This window comes from Silene latifolia, chromosome 9, assembly GCF_048544455.1.
Source record: "Silene latifolia isolate original U9 population chromosome 9, ASM4854445v1, whole genome shotgun sequence".
NCBI classification, from domain to species: domain Eukaryota; kingdom Viridiplantae; phylum Streptophyta; class Magnoliopsida; order Caryophyllales; family Caryophyllaceae; genus Silene; species Silene latifolia.
The window spans coordinates 208,214,203-208,227,325 of record NC_133534.1 but is presented as its reverse complement, the minus strand read 5'-3'; the positions used below and the strand labels follow the sequence as shown (position 1 = coordinate 208,227,325).

General features: G+C 37.2%; 1 non-coding gene across 1 annotated transcript; it reads right to left on the bottom strand.

The window, feature by feature from the left end:
• Positions 1 to 6,735: 6,735 nt before the first annotated feature.
• On the bottom strand, positions 6,736 to 6,842 carry LOC141602896 (small nucleolar RNA R71). The gene has a single exon (XR_012524802.1). It is a non-coding gene; the product is annotated as a small nucleolar RNA R71 (small nucleolar RNA).
• Between the last annotated feature and the right edge of the window lie 6,281 nt (positions 6,843 to 13,123).

The following is a 13,123-nucleotide window of genomic DNA, read 5'->3' as shown; positions in this document are numbered from 1 at the left end:
AGAATGCTAAGGGTAACGAGTTCTTGGTGTTCATGTCACTAGTTTGTGTCTTGACATGGCACAAGGTATTCGAACGGTTTCCAATTTTCCACAATAAATTGGTGGCGACTCCACAAATGCAAACGCTTGATTCCCAAGCGCCTCCGTGGCCCCCCATGTCCACAGTTTGGCCACTCCGCTGGGGATAATACACTTACGTGTAGCCAAAAGGGTGAAACTTGAACAAGGTTAGGGAATAGTTTTTACAAGACAATTGTCGGTTTTCATAACTCGGTTTTCCTAGATCGTTTCATTCGGCCTTCCTAGGCCCAACCCAACCCATTCGACCAATCGTCCCGTCTAAACGGTCCTAATTCTTATTTGGGTCTAAGGATGGATAGCGATTGATGTCATCCATACCATGGTACTTACTCTTATTTTTATCAAGAACTTTCACTACTTGAGGAATTGGACTAGGAATCGGCCTTACTCTTGTTTGGTACGAGCCTCTCCACAGACTTCGGGTTTGATTGTTCGGTATGGCAACCCACCCTTTAAACCAAAACCCTTTTAAATGCACTCAGCATCCCGTTATAATGCTTGTATAAATGTTTGCACCTTACGTGATCACCATTTCTAAACGAAACCATGACGATTTTTGTAAAATTAAAATCCCTTTTAAAATGTAAATTTCGAAAAAAAGCCAATGATTAGCGCAAAACCGAGTCAAAACTCTGTCCATTTGTCGAGTCGAATTTCGAGCCCAAGCCCATTTCAAAACCTCACTTCGAGTCCACTCCTACAACTACACTAAAGTTGACTAGGACCAACATTTTTCAAACCTTGTCATTTCTTCAAAAGCTCACTGACACAAGTGGCACACACCTGTTGGAATATGTGTCCTCCGACAATAATGCGATCACGACTGTTGATCATGATGATCACATGTTTAAATCTCATTATAAAGAATAGAATTGGGAAGTAATATTTTACTGTCAACTGATCAACATATATCAGTAATGATTGGCTGACTAGAGTTTGACATTACTGTCGTGCGACGGTGGTGATCAGTTGATCCCCTAGGTCATACCTATAGGGCAACACTCATAATTGACCATTTAATTAATCTTATAACGTTACGAGTTAATTAAATTACTTGAAAATTGACGGACGATTTTGGAAGTTATATTTACGTATTTCATTGAAATGTGATTAAATGAGATACGGTCTGAGTAATTGAATCGTATCATTACTCGGATGAAATAATTGTTTAAGGTAACAATTGAATTTGAATGAATTATTATAAATACGATTTATAAATTGGTAAATTATTTTGGTACAAGTAATTATGAATTACTAAGTCGATTTTTGAATATGACGTATTTTTATTAATACGTTGATTTTTAATATGTTAAAAATACATAACAAATTTATGTTACATATGACATGTGACATATTGACAAAATTGATAAAATAAAATGGGTTCCATTTTATTGTGTGTACCGAAAAATAAGAGGAGGATTAAGCTAATTGTGTTTGCTTAAATTAGTGGTAAACATAATGATTGTTTGCTTTAGTAGCCATGCAACCCTATTATGCATTGTGAAGACAAATAATTGCATGCATTGGCTCCCTCCCATGCCCCCCTTCCACCCGGTTTTGTGAGAGGAAAAACCACTTGGTTTTTCCTCTTACTTCACCTAATATACACAAAATGTTTTGTGTTTTTATTCATTCATTCTTCTTCATTCTAATTCTTTGAGTTTTAGAGAGATAAAAAGCTCCCATTCTTCCTCTCCCATAAACCGAAAATATTAAGTGTTATATAATATTTTTGGGTCATTTTCTACAAGATTAATATTGTACTAGTTCTTATAATATTAATTTTAATTAAGAGTAAGCCTTGGGTATTAAGCTTTGGGAGAGATCCTACACTTGGATCTTAGTTCTTCCATTAAAGGAAAGCACAAGAACAAGAGAGAAAGGTGATCTCTCTTGTGCCCATAAACCGAAAATACAATGTAAGAATAATGTTTCTACCTTATTTTGTTTTAATGTTTGCATGCATAAGATCAATCATTAATTTTATGACAAATTAAATTAAAACATATATGAATATGTAAGTATATAGATCTACTTTTTCATCAATCGGTATCAAGAGCCATGGTTGTTTGCATGCAAATCGGTTAAAAGTTTTTCCGAGTTATAAAGATTAACATATAAAACATGTAAAATTTGTGTTATTATGATATATCACGAAATTAATTCATGCATTTTAAAATTTCTGGTCCTAAAATGTTTTAGGATATTTTAGTTAAATTTACGGATTTTTATTGTTCATATTATACAATAATGGCATTTAAATGTGATTTTATGAGTAAAAATGTCATTTTTGGTCTAAAATTAGCTATACTTCGAATTTTTCAGTGATTTTTGGATATGTTGTCACATATATTATTTTGAGATAACCTGTAAATTTTCATAATATTTGGACTTGTTATGCTCGAAAAATGGATTTTTCATTATTAAATTCGAATTTAGGTGAAAAATAGGTTAATATGATTTAAATTTCGAATCTGGTCATAGAAATTTAATATGTTGTCACATGCAATTTTACAAGATGTGTGTAAAATAATGGGCTATAGTGAAGTCTTTTTGCATGATTTATGAATTTTTGAAGAAAAATAGCATAAATAGTGACATTATTAGTGAAAAATTAATAAAACATAATCTATGACTAAGGAAAAACGTTATATGTTGCATTTTATTATATTTTTCAGGTCTAAAATTTAAAAGTTAATGAATATAATTTTTCCCATATTTTTATGATTATTTTAGTTAAAACCGATAAACCGCAACATTGTTTTTCCGGAAAAATTTCAAAATTTTTAACCTAAGATTTTGAACATTATGAGTGTCATGATATTTTTCCAGAATGTTCATGAGTTTAAATTTCAAATTTCAAATTTATTTGAAATTTTTTGATTTATTTGAAGTTTATAGCTTATTTTTGTAATTTTTAGTCCATTAATGAACAATTTTATAAATATGAGTTAATTATGGTCAAATAATTAGTGAAGACTAAATTTTGAGTCCTAAGAGGTTAGGGTAATTAACTTATGCATAAATATGAATTTATGTAATTTTTGTGATTATAAAATGTTGAAATCACGCAAATCCGTAAAAACCGAGTAATATACGATATTGGCTAATTAAAGGCGATTTAGCATAAAATTGAGCATGTTCATACATATTATAATGCTGCATTTTCTTTATGATTGTCATAATTTTAATTTATGTAATTTTTGAATTATGTAATTTTACTTAGTATGGCCTTAGATTTTAATTGGTATTTCCCGAAATGTATGGGAATATCGATTCGGTTGTAATTTTATTGTGATCTCGTATCACCGTTTTGTAATTTAATAGATTTATTTTATTTTAGTTACAAATGTATAATAGGAAATTATGTAATTTGCTATGTAATTTAATTTATCTCGGAGTTCCCAAAGACGGATTTCTTCAAGATGGCGATACATAAAGACGGTGTTACCTCGAGATGCGTGCCACAACCGAAGTTCAAGGGACCAATGGAGTTGGTTTCCGAATATGTAATAATTTTTCTATTTTAGGAAAGGCCATACTAGGATTTATTTATTTTTATGCTTGCATTTTATTTTATGTCACATGCATCGCTAAATCGCTATAACTAAAACATGCATTGTCATCTTTATCGAGTTAATCGACCGTGTCAATTAAAATTATCGTAGTTCACCGCTTTAGTTCACTTAAAACGTGACAGATAATATATTGACATGACTTCTCGCTAAAACAATCAATTGAGACATAGCCTTACCAAATAGTAGAAACCATGAAAACCTATTTCGCGAGGGAGTGCACTCGGCTACCCCGGGGTACAAACCTTGTTACGTAGGGGAAGTGGGTGATAAATGTCTAATCCACCGAATTCATGTTGATGAGGGTTTCATCGGCTACCCCGTGCCTAAGTTAATGTGGGTTTGGATAATGGACACATTTATTCGAAATTTGGATTGAACTCAACAAAAGTTTTTGATAAGGGTTTCATCGGCTACCCCGTGCCCTTGTTGATGTGTTTTGGGCTATAGATAAAGATTAGAGTAATTTTATCGACCAAGAGTTCTAAAAGTAGAATCGATTAAAAAGTTAATCCACCGAGTTATATTGATAAAGGTTTCATCGGCTACCTCGTGCCTAAGTTGATATGAATTTGGGTCTTGGAATCATTTATCTAGTTGGGTAGAGGTCACTAGAAAAATGCATTGATGTGACCATAATTGGCGCATATTTAGCCCCCGAATTACCATTGTTTCCATGCTTTTTAGTGCCTATTTGGGTCATTTCTTATCTTTAGTTCTTTGTTTTGCATATTCTTTGAGATTTTGATCCCTTGGTAGGAAAGGAGTAAGAATCTTGCATTTTCATGGCAAAACGAGGCTAAATTGATTGTATTCAATGACCAAGCATCAAGAAGAGACAAGACTAGAAGGCCTTTGTACATATTATAGTAGAAGAACAATGTTGAGAAAGGATCCTTGCGTCCCCAAGGAATTTATGAAGAAAAGGGAAGAAAAGAAGAAGAATTGAAGCTGACCAACAATCCGAACGGATTGCAGACAATCCGCCCGTCCAGCCAGCACAATCCGAGCGTCCCTCCTTGGAATCCGCTCGGATTCCCCCTCAACAATCCGAGCGTCCCTCTCCTGAATCCGCTCGGATCGCACAGCCCAAATCCGGCCGTCCCGACTCTAATCCGCACGGATTCCTACACAGCACGAATTTCATTCTTCGAGCTACGAAAAGAGAAGCCCTTCTCTTAGAAAATACCGGGTCCTCCTTGCTCAACTTAAAAAGTGTAATTACTAGTTTAGCCCTTAGTTAACCCTAATGCATCCTCCCTAATTTTCACTATAAATACCCCATTAGTCTAATTAGAGGAGCATGTTCTTCTTATCAATATTTAGAGTAGTTAATATCAATCAAATCTCTTTTCAATATTGTAATCAAGTATTAATCAAGTTTTAATCCAAGTTTTAGTTCTTTAATCTCTCTCTTGTTCTTCCTTTATTTTGGGTAATTAGAAGATTATTGGGTTTATTGGGAGATTGACAACCTTCCATCAATCATCAAGTTCTTCTATTATTCTTTGCATTATTATTTTGGAATCATTAGTAGGTATAATCTCTTAATCCCTTTTTAATTATTGCTAATTACTTTCATTTATTCATCATGTTTCATATTGTTGGTATGATTGACAACCTTGCTAGCATGATCAACATGATAATGAGTGAGTAGTCTCTTAGCTAGGGTTTAATGGGTGATTAGGGGAAACCAACATGGGGGATGATTCATGCTTAAATCAATATGCTTTCATATCTTATTTGCTTGCTTGTTTTGATCTTAATACATGCACATGTTATATTTGATGAAATGTTAAGCCTATGAATCCTTGCATTTACTATCATCTCCTATCTTTTCAATGAGACTTGTAAGACATAACCCAACTCGAGTCTTGTTAGACCATGCATGTGTTGAGTAGGAAAGATTAAGTCGACTTGTAGGTGTTGTACAATCTAATCGATTCGGCTCCGGGACCCAAACTTTCCTAGGATTGTAAGACATAACCCAACTCAATCCATCACAACAATAATTTCTTGCTTATAATTTGAGAACATGTTTGTATGATCATATCCCATGATTCCCCTATGATCCCATGACACCCTAGTGCCTTTAATCAATTGTTTACACCCCTTATTTTATTCATCTTGCTAGTTTATTTTCATTGTTATTTTAGTTTAGTAACCTTCTACATCAACCCAATTTGTGACACCCCTAGACACTACTAGTTACAATAGAATTCTCATTTCAATACCCGTCCCTTGGGATCCGACCTTTACTTGCCTCTTTACTAATTGTAGAGTTGTTTGTGAAGTATAAATTGTGTTTTGTATCGACCATTGACCAACGACCACATATACTTAATTGTGAACACGAAATGGCCTCGATCAAAAATGGCGCCGTTGCCGGGGACGGTGTTTAATTGATTTAAGATTTCTTTTATTGTTATTAGTTGTGTCTTTTTCACCTTGGGGAAGTAGAACTCCTCAAGGTTTATTCTAATTGTTTTTGAGTTGTTTGATATTTTGCATGTCTAGAAGGTTACAAGGTGATTTGTTACCTTTTGACCGTGAAATCGAAAGAACCTTGACGAATAATAGGAGACTTGTTAGGAGGAATTTGAGAGGTGTTGGTGAAGTTGTTCAACCCACTAGTGAGTTTGTCAATCCTTTCGCAATAGAAGGAGAAGAGAACCCATTACACAATATCCCACAAAATCCACCTACAATGCCTAAATTCTCGTCACACTCTATACCCACCGAGGAGAATCTACCAAATGGTACTCCTACACCGCAACATCTAACCGGAAATTTTATTGTCAAGTCCGCCTTCATCCAATTAGTTGAGAGGAGCCAATTCGGGGGAATGCCTAGTGAAGACCCTCATTCTCATATGGAAACCTTTTGCGATTATTGTGATGCTATCTCTCAAACGGGCGTGACTCAAGACCAAATTAGATGGGTCTTATTTCCTTTTTCGTTAATCGGCACCGCAAAGCAATGGTTGAAGGGCCTTGATAAGGCCACCCTTGGAATAGATTCTTGGAAGAAGTTAGCTCTAGCTTTCTACAAAAAATTCTACCCACCGGAAAAGACCAACATGCTAAGAGCTCAAATTACGGGTTTTAAGCAAAGGGATGAAGAATCTTTGTATGAAGCTTGGGAGCGGTTCAAAGGTGTTTGTCGCTCATGTCCTCACCATGGACTTAGCGAATGGTTTTTGGTACAACAATTTTGGAATGGTTTATATGAAGATTCAAGGAACATTCTCAATATGGGATCAAATGGAATGTTCACCGAAGTTGATGACAATCAAACATGGAACAAGATTGAGGAAATGGCGGTCCATAATTCACAATATAGTAGACCTCGCAAGGCTACTAGAGGAGGAAAGTATGAAGTGGACTCCGTTACTCAATTGGGTGCTCAACTTAGTGCTCACATTGACACAATCAACTTGAAATTTGAACAAGCTATGGCTAGACTTGAGGAAAACTCAAAATCATCAAAGCATCATGTCAATGCCATGACGGCGTCCTCATCAATCCCAAGTGGGATATGTGAGAATTGTGGAACTTTGGGTCATGACCCAAGTGAGTGAAGGGGAACAACCGAACAAGTTAATGCTTTTCAAGCTTACAAAAGTGGTACCCCTTATTCAAATTTTTACAATGAAAACACCAAGTTCCATCCAAATCTCTCATACAAAAGCCAAAATGTTCAAAACCCTCAAACAACATACACTCCACCACCCATGAGAAACCAAAATCAAAGACCCTTTTACAATCAAAACCAAGGTTACCAAAATCAAAATCCATACAATCACCAAAATGACCAAGGTTTTGATGTCCAAAAAGCGGTCCTCCAAATGCAAAAGAATCAACAAGATTTTTTCACTCAAATGCAAAAAGATAGCCAAGCAAAAGACACCACCATCAACAACATTCTAGCTCACACCAAGATGTTGGAAACACAATTGACTCAACTAGCATCTTCAAGCTCACAAAGACAAAAGGGGCAATTACCACCTCAAAGTAATCCCCCTAGACATGAAACGGTTAGTGCCATTCACTTGAGAAGTGGTACAAGGTATGAGGCACCGAAGAAGCAAGTTGAGGATGAAGTTGTGCAAGCTAGTGAAAAGGAAGAAATTGTGCAAAGCCCCAAAGAAGGGGAATCATCAAAAGAAGAAAGTTCAAAGAAAAATGAAGACAAGGCCAAAGAGAAGGAGCCCATTGTGATTAGACTTCCTTTTCCAAGTCGTCAAGCCAAGCCCAAATTTGATGATCAACTTGGAAAGTTCATGGAGATTGTGAAGAATTTAGAAGTCTCAATTCCTTTCACGGAGTTAATCAATCACGTTCCGGCCTATGCAAAGTATATGAAAGATATCCTCACAAAGAAGAAGTCGATCCGGAAACTTGAGACTATCTCCTTCACTAAGGTGAGTAGTGCAATACTTCAAGGGAGTTCACCTCCAAAGTTAAAGGATCCGGGAAGCTTCTTAATACCGTGTACCATTGGCGACACGACGATCAACAAAGCCTTATGTGATCTAGGGGCTAGTGTGAGTGTCATGCCGTACTCGGTAAGTAAAAGGTTGGGAATGGGAGAGCTTAAATGCACCAATATCACACTCCAAATGGCCGATAGATCGACGAAGACACCATTAGGGATATGGGAAGATGTCCCCGTGCGAATTGGGAAGTTTTTCATCCCGGTGGACTTTGTCATTGTTGATATGGAGGAAGATTCCAACATTCCTATCATCTTAGGAAGACCTTTCCTACACACCGCGGGTGCGGTGATTGATGTGAAACATGGAGAGCTCACTCTAGAAGTGGGAGATGAAAGCATAACTTTTAATCTTGACAAAACCATGAGAGCTCCTCGTTTGCATGAGCCATGTTTCATGATTGATCATTATAGCCGGAAGGATGAAAGGAAGAAATCGGAACTCCAATGGAAGAAGAAAGATGAAGATGCTCCATTCAAAGAGCAAGTGAATTGTGACAAGGAGAGCTTGCAAGGCTCATCAAAATCAACCAAGGAAGAAGAGGATGGCCTCATTGGCCAAGAGAAGAAATTGGGAGAGTTGTCTCCATCTAAGCAAGAGATTTTCAATGATCAACTCAATGAAGTTTGTGGTCTTTGGGACGACGAATTTGAAGGGATTTTTAATCCCTACATTGGGCATGAATTCGATCATGATCAACAACAAGGGCCACGGTCTATTGAGGACCTCTACCATAATAATGAACAAGCTTTTGATTACTTCTTCAAGGTGTTGAGCAACATCAACAACACCTTGAACATGCCCCCTTGACATCTCATCAAGAATGAGAGTTTGGTGGAGTCCTCCCTAAACCACCACTTGTAAATATTTCTAACTCCCTAACTTACATTTCAATTTTTGTATTGCATTTTTTGTCATTTTTGGATATTTATTTACTTTGATCAAAATAATTGTCATGTAAGAGAGAAGTGAGGGAGGGACTAATGACTTCAATTGATGTGTAGTGCCTTACCTTAGTGTGGGGATGGGAATTGCCTAGGCTATTCATGCCTTAGTAGTGCCCCCACAATGAAGAACACAAGAAATGAAGAAGAATGGAAGAATGGTAAAGGGAAATGCATTGTGCACGAATGGAATGAATCCGGGTACAAAGGACCAGAATCCGAGCGGATTGTACCAAATCCGCCCGTCTTCAACAATCCGAGCGTCCTGCTGAGAAGACGCCCGTCCTGGAGCCGAGCTGAAAATTGAGAATTCTTGATCAAAAGAATCCGAGCGGATTTACGGAAAGACGCCTGTCTCATAGAATCCGTCCGTCTTGTGAAGAAGACGCCCGTCTTTGCTAATTGAAGAAAACAAAGAAATTTCTCGGGTGAAATCCGTCCGTCTGCAGCAAATCCGCCCGTCCCATCACAGAATAATCCGAGCGGATTCCCCAGAATCCGCCCGTCTTTAGGCGAGCTTCTGAAAATTTTGAAGCTGCAGAATCCGCACGGATTGGGCCTAATCCGCACGGATTGCCCCTGCGTTTTCGAAAATTTTGACTTCTTTAAATACCCTCCCACCTTCATTCCTTCATTCATTCATTCATAAACACTACCCACAACATCAAAACCCTCATCCTCTCCATCACAAAAACAAAAACCCTCAACAAAATCCACCAAAATCAAATCAAACCATCCTTCAAACAACAAATCAATCACTCCATCTTCAATAAAAATCAAAACCAAGAACAAAATCTTCAACCTTTGAGTCGATTTTTGATTTCATAAAGGCAAAGCCTTTCACCTTCAAATCGATTTGGGCATTCTACAAATTGAAGATTTTTGATTCTTTTCTTGGTTAGTTCATCAAATGGCAAGGACAAAGGGAGCAACAAAGGCACCAAAGGCAAAGGCTCTCTCTCAAAGGCAAAAAGCTCTCCAAACAAAGAAAGCTTTGGCAATGGTGGTATCAACACCAAACTTGGAAGTGCAACCACAACAACAACAAATTTCTATGGGAGCATCACCTTCTACTCCGGTAATCGATCAACTCTTGCATTATCCGGAGGTAACTTTTATTTCCGATACCCATAGAAATACATTTGTCAAGTTTGCTATGAAATCAATTCAATCCACCAAATTCATATGTGAAGATGCCTTAGAGAAATTGGGTGTTCTTGAACAAACAAAAGCCTTTTTCAATGCCATGGGTTTGAAGAAATTGTTTGAAACAAAGGAATCGACATACCCTTCCCTTATCTTGGAATTCTTAAGTTCTTTAAAAGTTACCAAAGTTGAGGATAGGGAAAATCTTGAGTTTCGTCTAGCTAACATTAGTAGACGCATTACCTTTAAGGAATTAGGTGAAATTTTGGGTCTTAGCGATGAATCAAGATATCTTAAGCATTATGGAAAGTATGACCCCGAGCGTCTTTGGGAGGCAATCTCCGGGAAGAAATTTGATGATTTTCATGCTTGTCGTGCTCTTTTGGTCCATCATCCGGGCATAAGAGTATGGCACAAAGTTGTGGGAAATACCATAATTGCTAGGAAAGACACCAATCATTTCACAAGACTTGATTTTATCCTCCTTGAATCGGCTTTGAATGTCGGAAGAATTCACACCAAGCCTTTCAATTCTTTGAGGCTATTGGTTGATAGATGGCTTAATGTTGATAATGGGAAGAAGGGTACAACCGTTATTGTTAATGGCGGCCTAGTCACGGTCCTAGCCAAGCACTTTGATCCTGATTTCAATAAGGATAGCAAGTACAAGGCAAAGGAAGGTGGCCATCTTATTAATATGCACATTATGATTAACAAGTTCAAGTGGGTTTCCCATAACCCCCTTGACACTAAATATGGATGGCTAACAAGTGAAGCTAGATCGTTCACCTTACCCTCGAAGATTTGTCGCCTAAGTGTCCACCGGACCAACTATCTACTTCCCCTATCCGAAGAAGCCGAGTACATCATTCAACAACAAAAGGGTGATCATGAAACCCCCTCCTCTTCCATTGTTATACCGCCTTACCCCTTTGTGTATGAAGAGTTCAAACCGGAAGGAGTTGAAATTGGGAAAGACTATGTCACTCTTCTTATGCAAGCCATGCACAAGCAAGCTTATGAAGATCGGAAGAATGCATATTTGGCTCAATATCCTCCCCTCCTACATTTAGCTAGGCAAGGACTCCTTGATCCATCTTGTCCTTTGCCTAGTTGGGCGGATAAAGAAGCCTTGTTTCTGGGTGCATCTAGGGACGTGGTGGAAGACAATGAGGTTGTTGGAAATGGTGAAGAAATTGATGATAATGTTGAGGAAGAAGCAAGTGGAGATGAAGAAAGAGATGGTGAAGATGATGATGAACAAGATGATGGAGAAAGTGAAGAAGAAAGTGACAAGGAAAGTGACAATGTGACCACTTCTCATGAGGGAAGTGATGATGATGATAGCATGATGGAGGACTAGCAAGCCTTGGAGACTCCTACACTCCCATGGTTTGTGTCTATATCTCTTTGTATTTTATTTCATTTTGATCATTGTTGGTTTAGCCCTAGCAACATCAAAGGACTCACACCTCGGTACCATTGAGGTGTTCTTTATTGTTCCCATTTGTAAAATCCAAAATGACAATCTAGTTTCATGCATAGCATAGTGTGTGCATGAACTACCCCAATGCTTTGACATTAGCAATAGTGTCTCATTTGGTTTGGGGAAGTTGATGCATACACAACGGGAGGTAATCTAAATTATCCTCTCCGTCATAACAAAAACCATGCATCATGTAGTATAGCTTAGTGTAGAATTGCATTTAGTATAGAAATCATGCATCATCTTTGCATAATTTCCATCATTTTGGCCATTGAGGACAATGCCCATATTAGTGTGGGGATGGGAATTCTAACACTTAACTTTTATTCAAAAAACCATAAAAATTGAAAAATTTCAAAAATCATAAAAATGGAAAAATTGAAAAATCCAAAAACAAGTTCATTTCCTTTGTATATATTGTCTTGTATATATTATGTTTGTTCATCTTTGTTCACTTTGATTGACTACGCCACATCCGAGACATGAGGATATTGAAGACCGCATGGTATGATCTTTCCAATCTCCTTTTTCCTCTTTATGTTAATGACTATGTGGCTTTATTTTGATTGATGCGGTAAAAACAATGTGAACTTAGGACTTGCATTTAGTTTATATGGCATATTAGTTGGTAGAATCATTTGCATTAGGATGTATATATGCTAGTTGCATCATGGCATGTAGTTTGCATGTTAGAAAAATTTTGCGAAACCGTCTATTTGGGAAGCTTGACAAGTGTATATAGGCCCTAGTAGATGCTTTTTATTCTTAAGACTTTGCTTGTTAGAATGCTTGTAAAACACCCTAGGATGTGTCATGCTAGTATCCTTTGACCCATGGTTTAAGGCCTAGTCAAGAGTACCTTGTGGTGTGATAACTCCTTGGCTACCGTTTATTCCAAGGTGACCCTTGAAACCATGCATACATCTATCATTCATCCATGTTCTACCATATTTTTGTCATCAAAGGGAATGGGCACAAAAAGAAATTGTTCAAAAATTTGAGTTCAATGAAATGAAAAGTGAAAGAAAGTTTGCAAAAATGCATCAAAAGAAAAGAGGAGCAAAAATAGACTCCTAAAGCTTCAAATACAAGGCACCCTCGTTACTAATTGGGGTGACTTTGAAAATGTTCAAAAAGAAATACAAAAAGTTGTCAAGCATTGAAATGCCAAAAATCAAAAGAAATGGCAAAGAAAGTGTTCTCAAATGTCAAATGCCACATGAAATTGGGGGGAAAAACAAAGACAAAAGCAAACTCCCAAAATGAAACTCAAATATCTATTGATCCCTTTATCCATCGTATCCATTTTTGTGCATGGTAGAGAGGGGACGACCCTTCTTCTTGTCTAGGCAAGAGGGGGAATTCCGCGATCCTCCAGTGTTTCTAACACCATAGG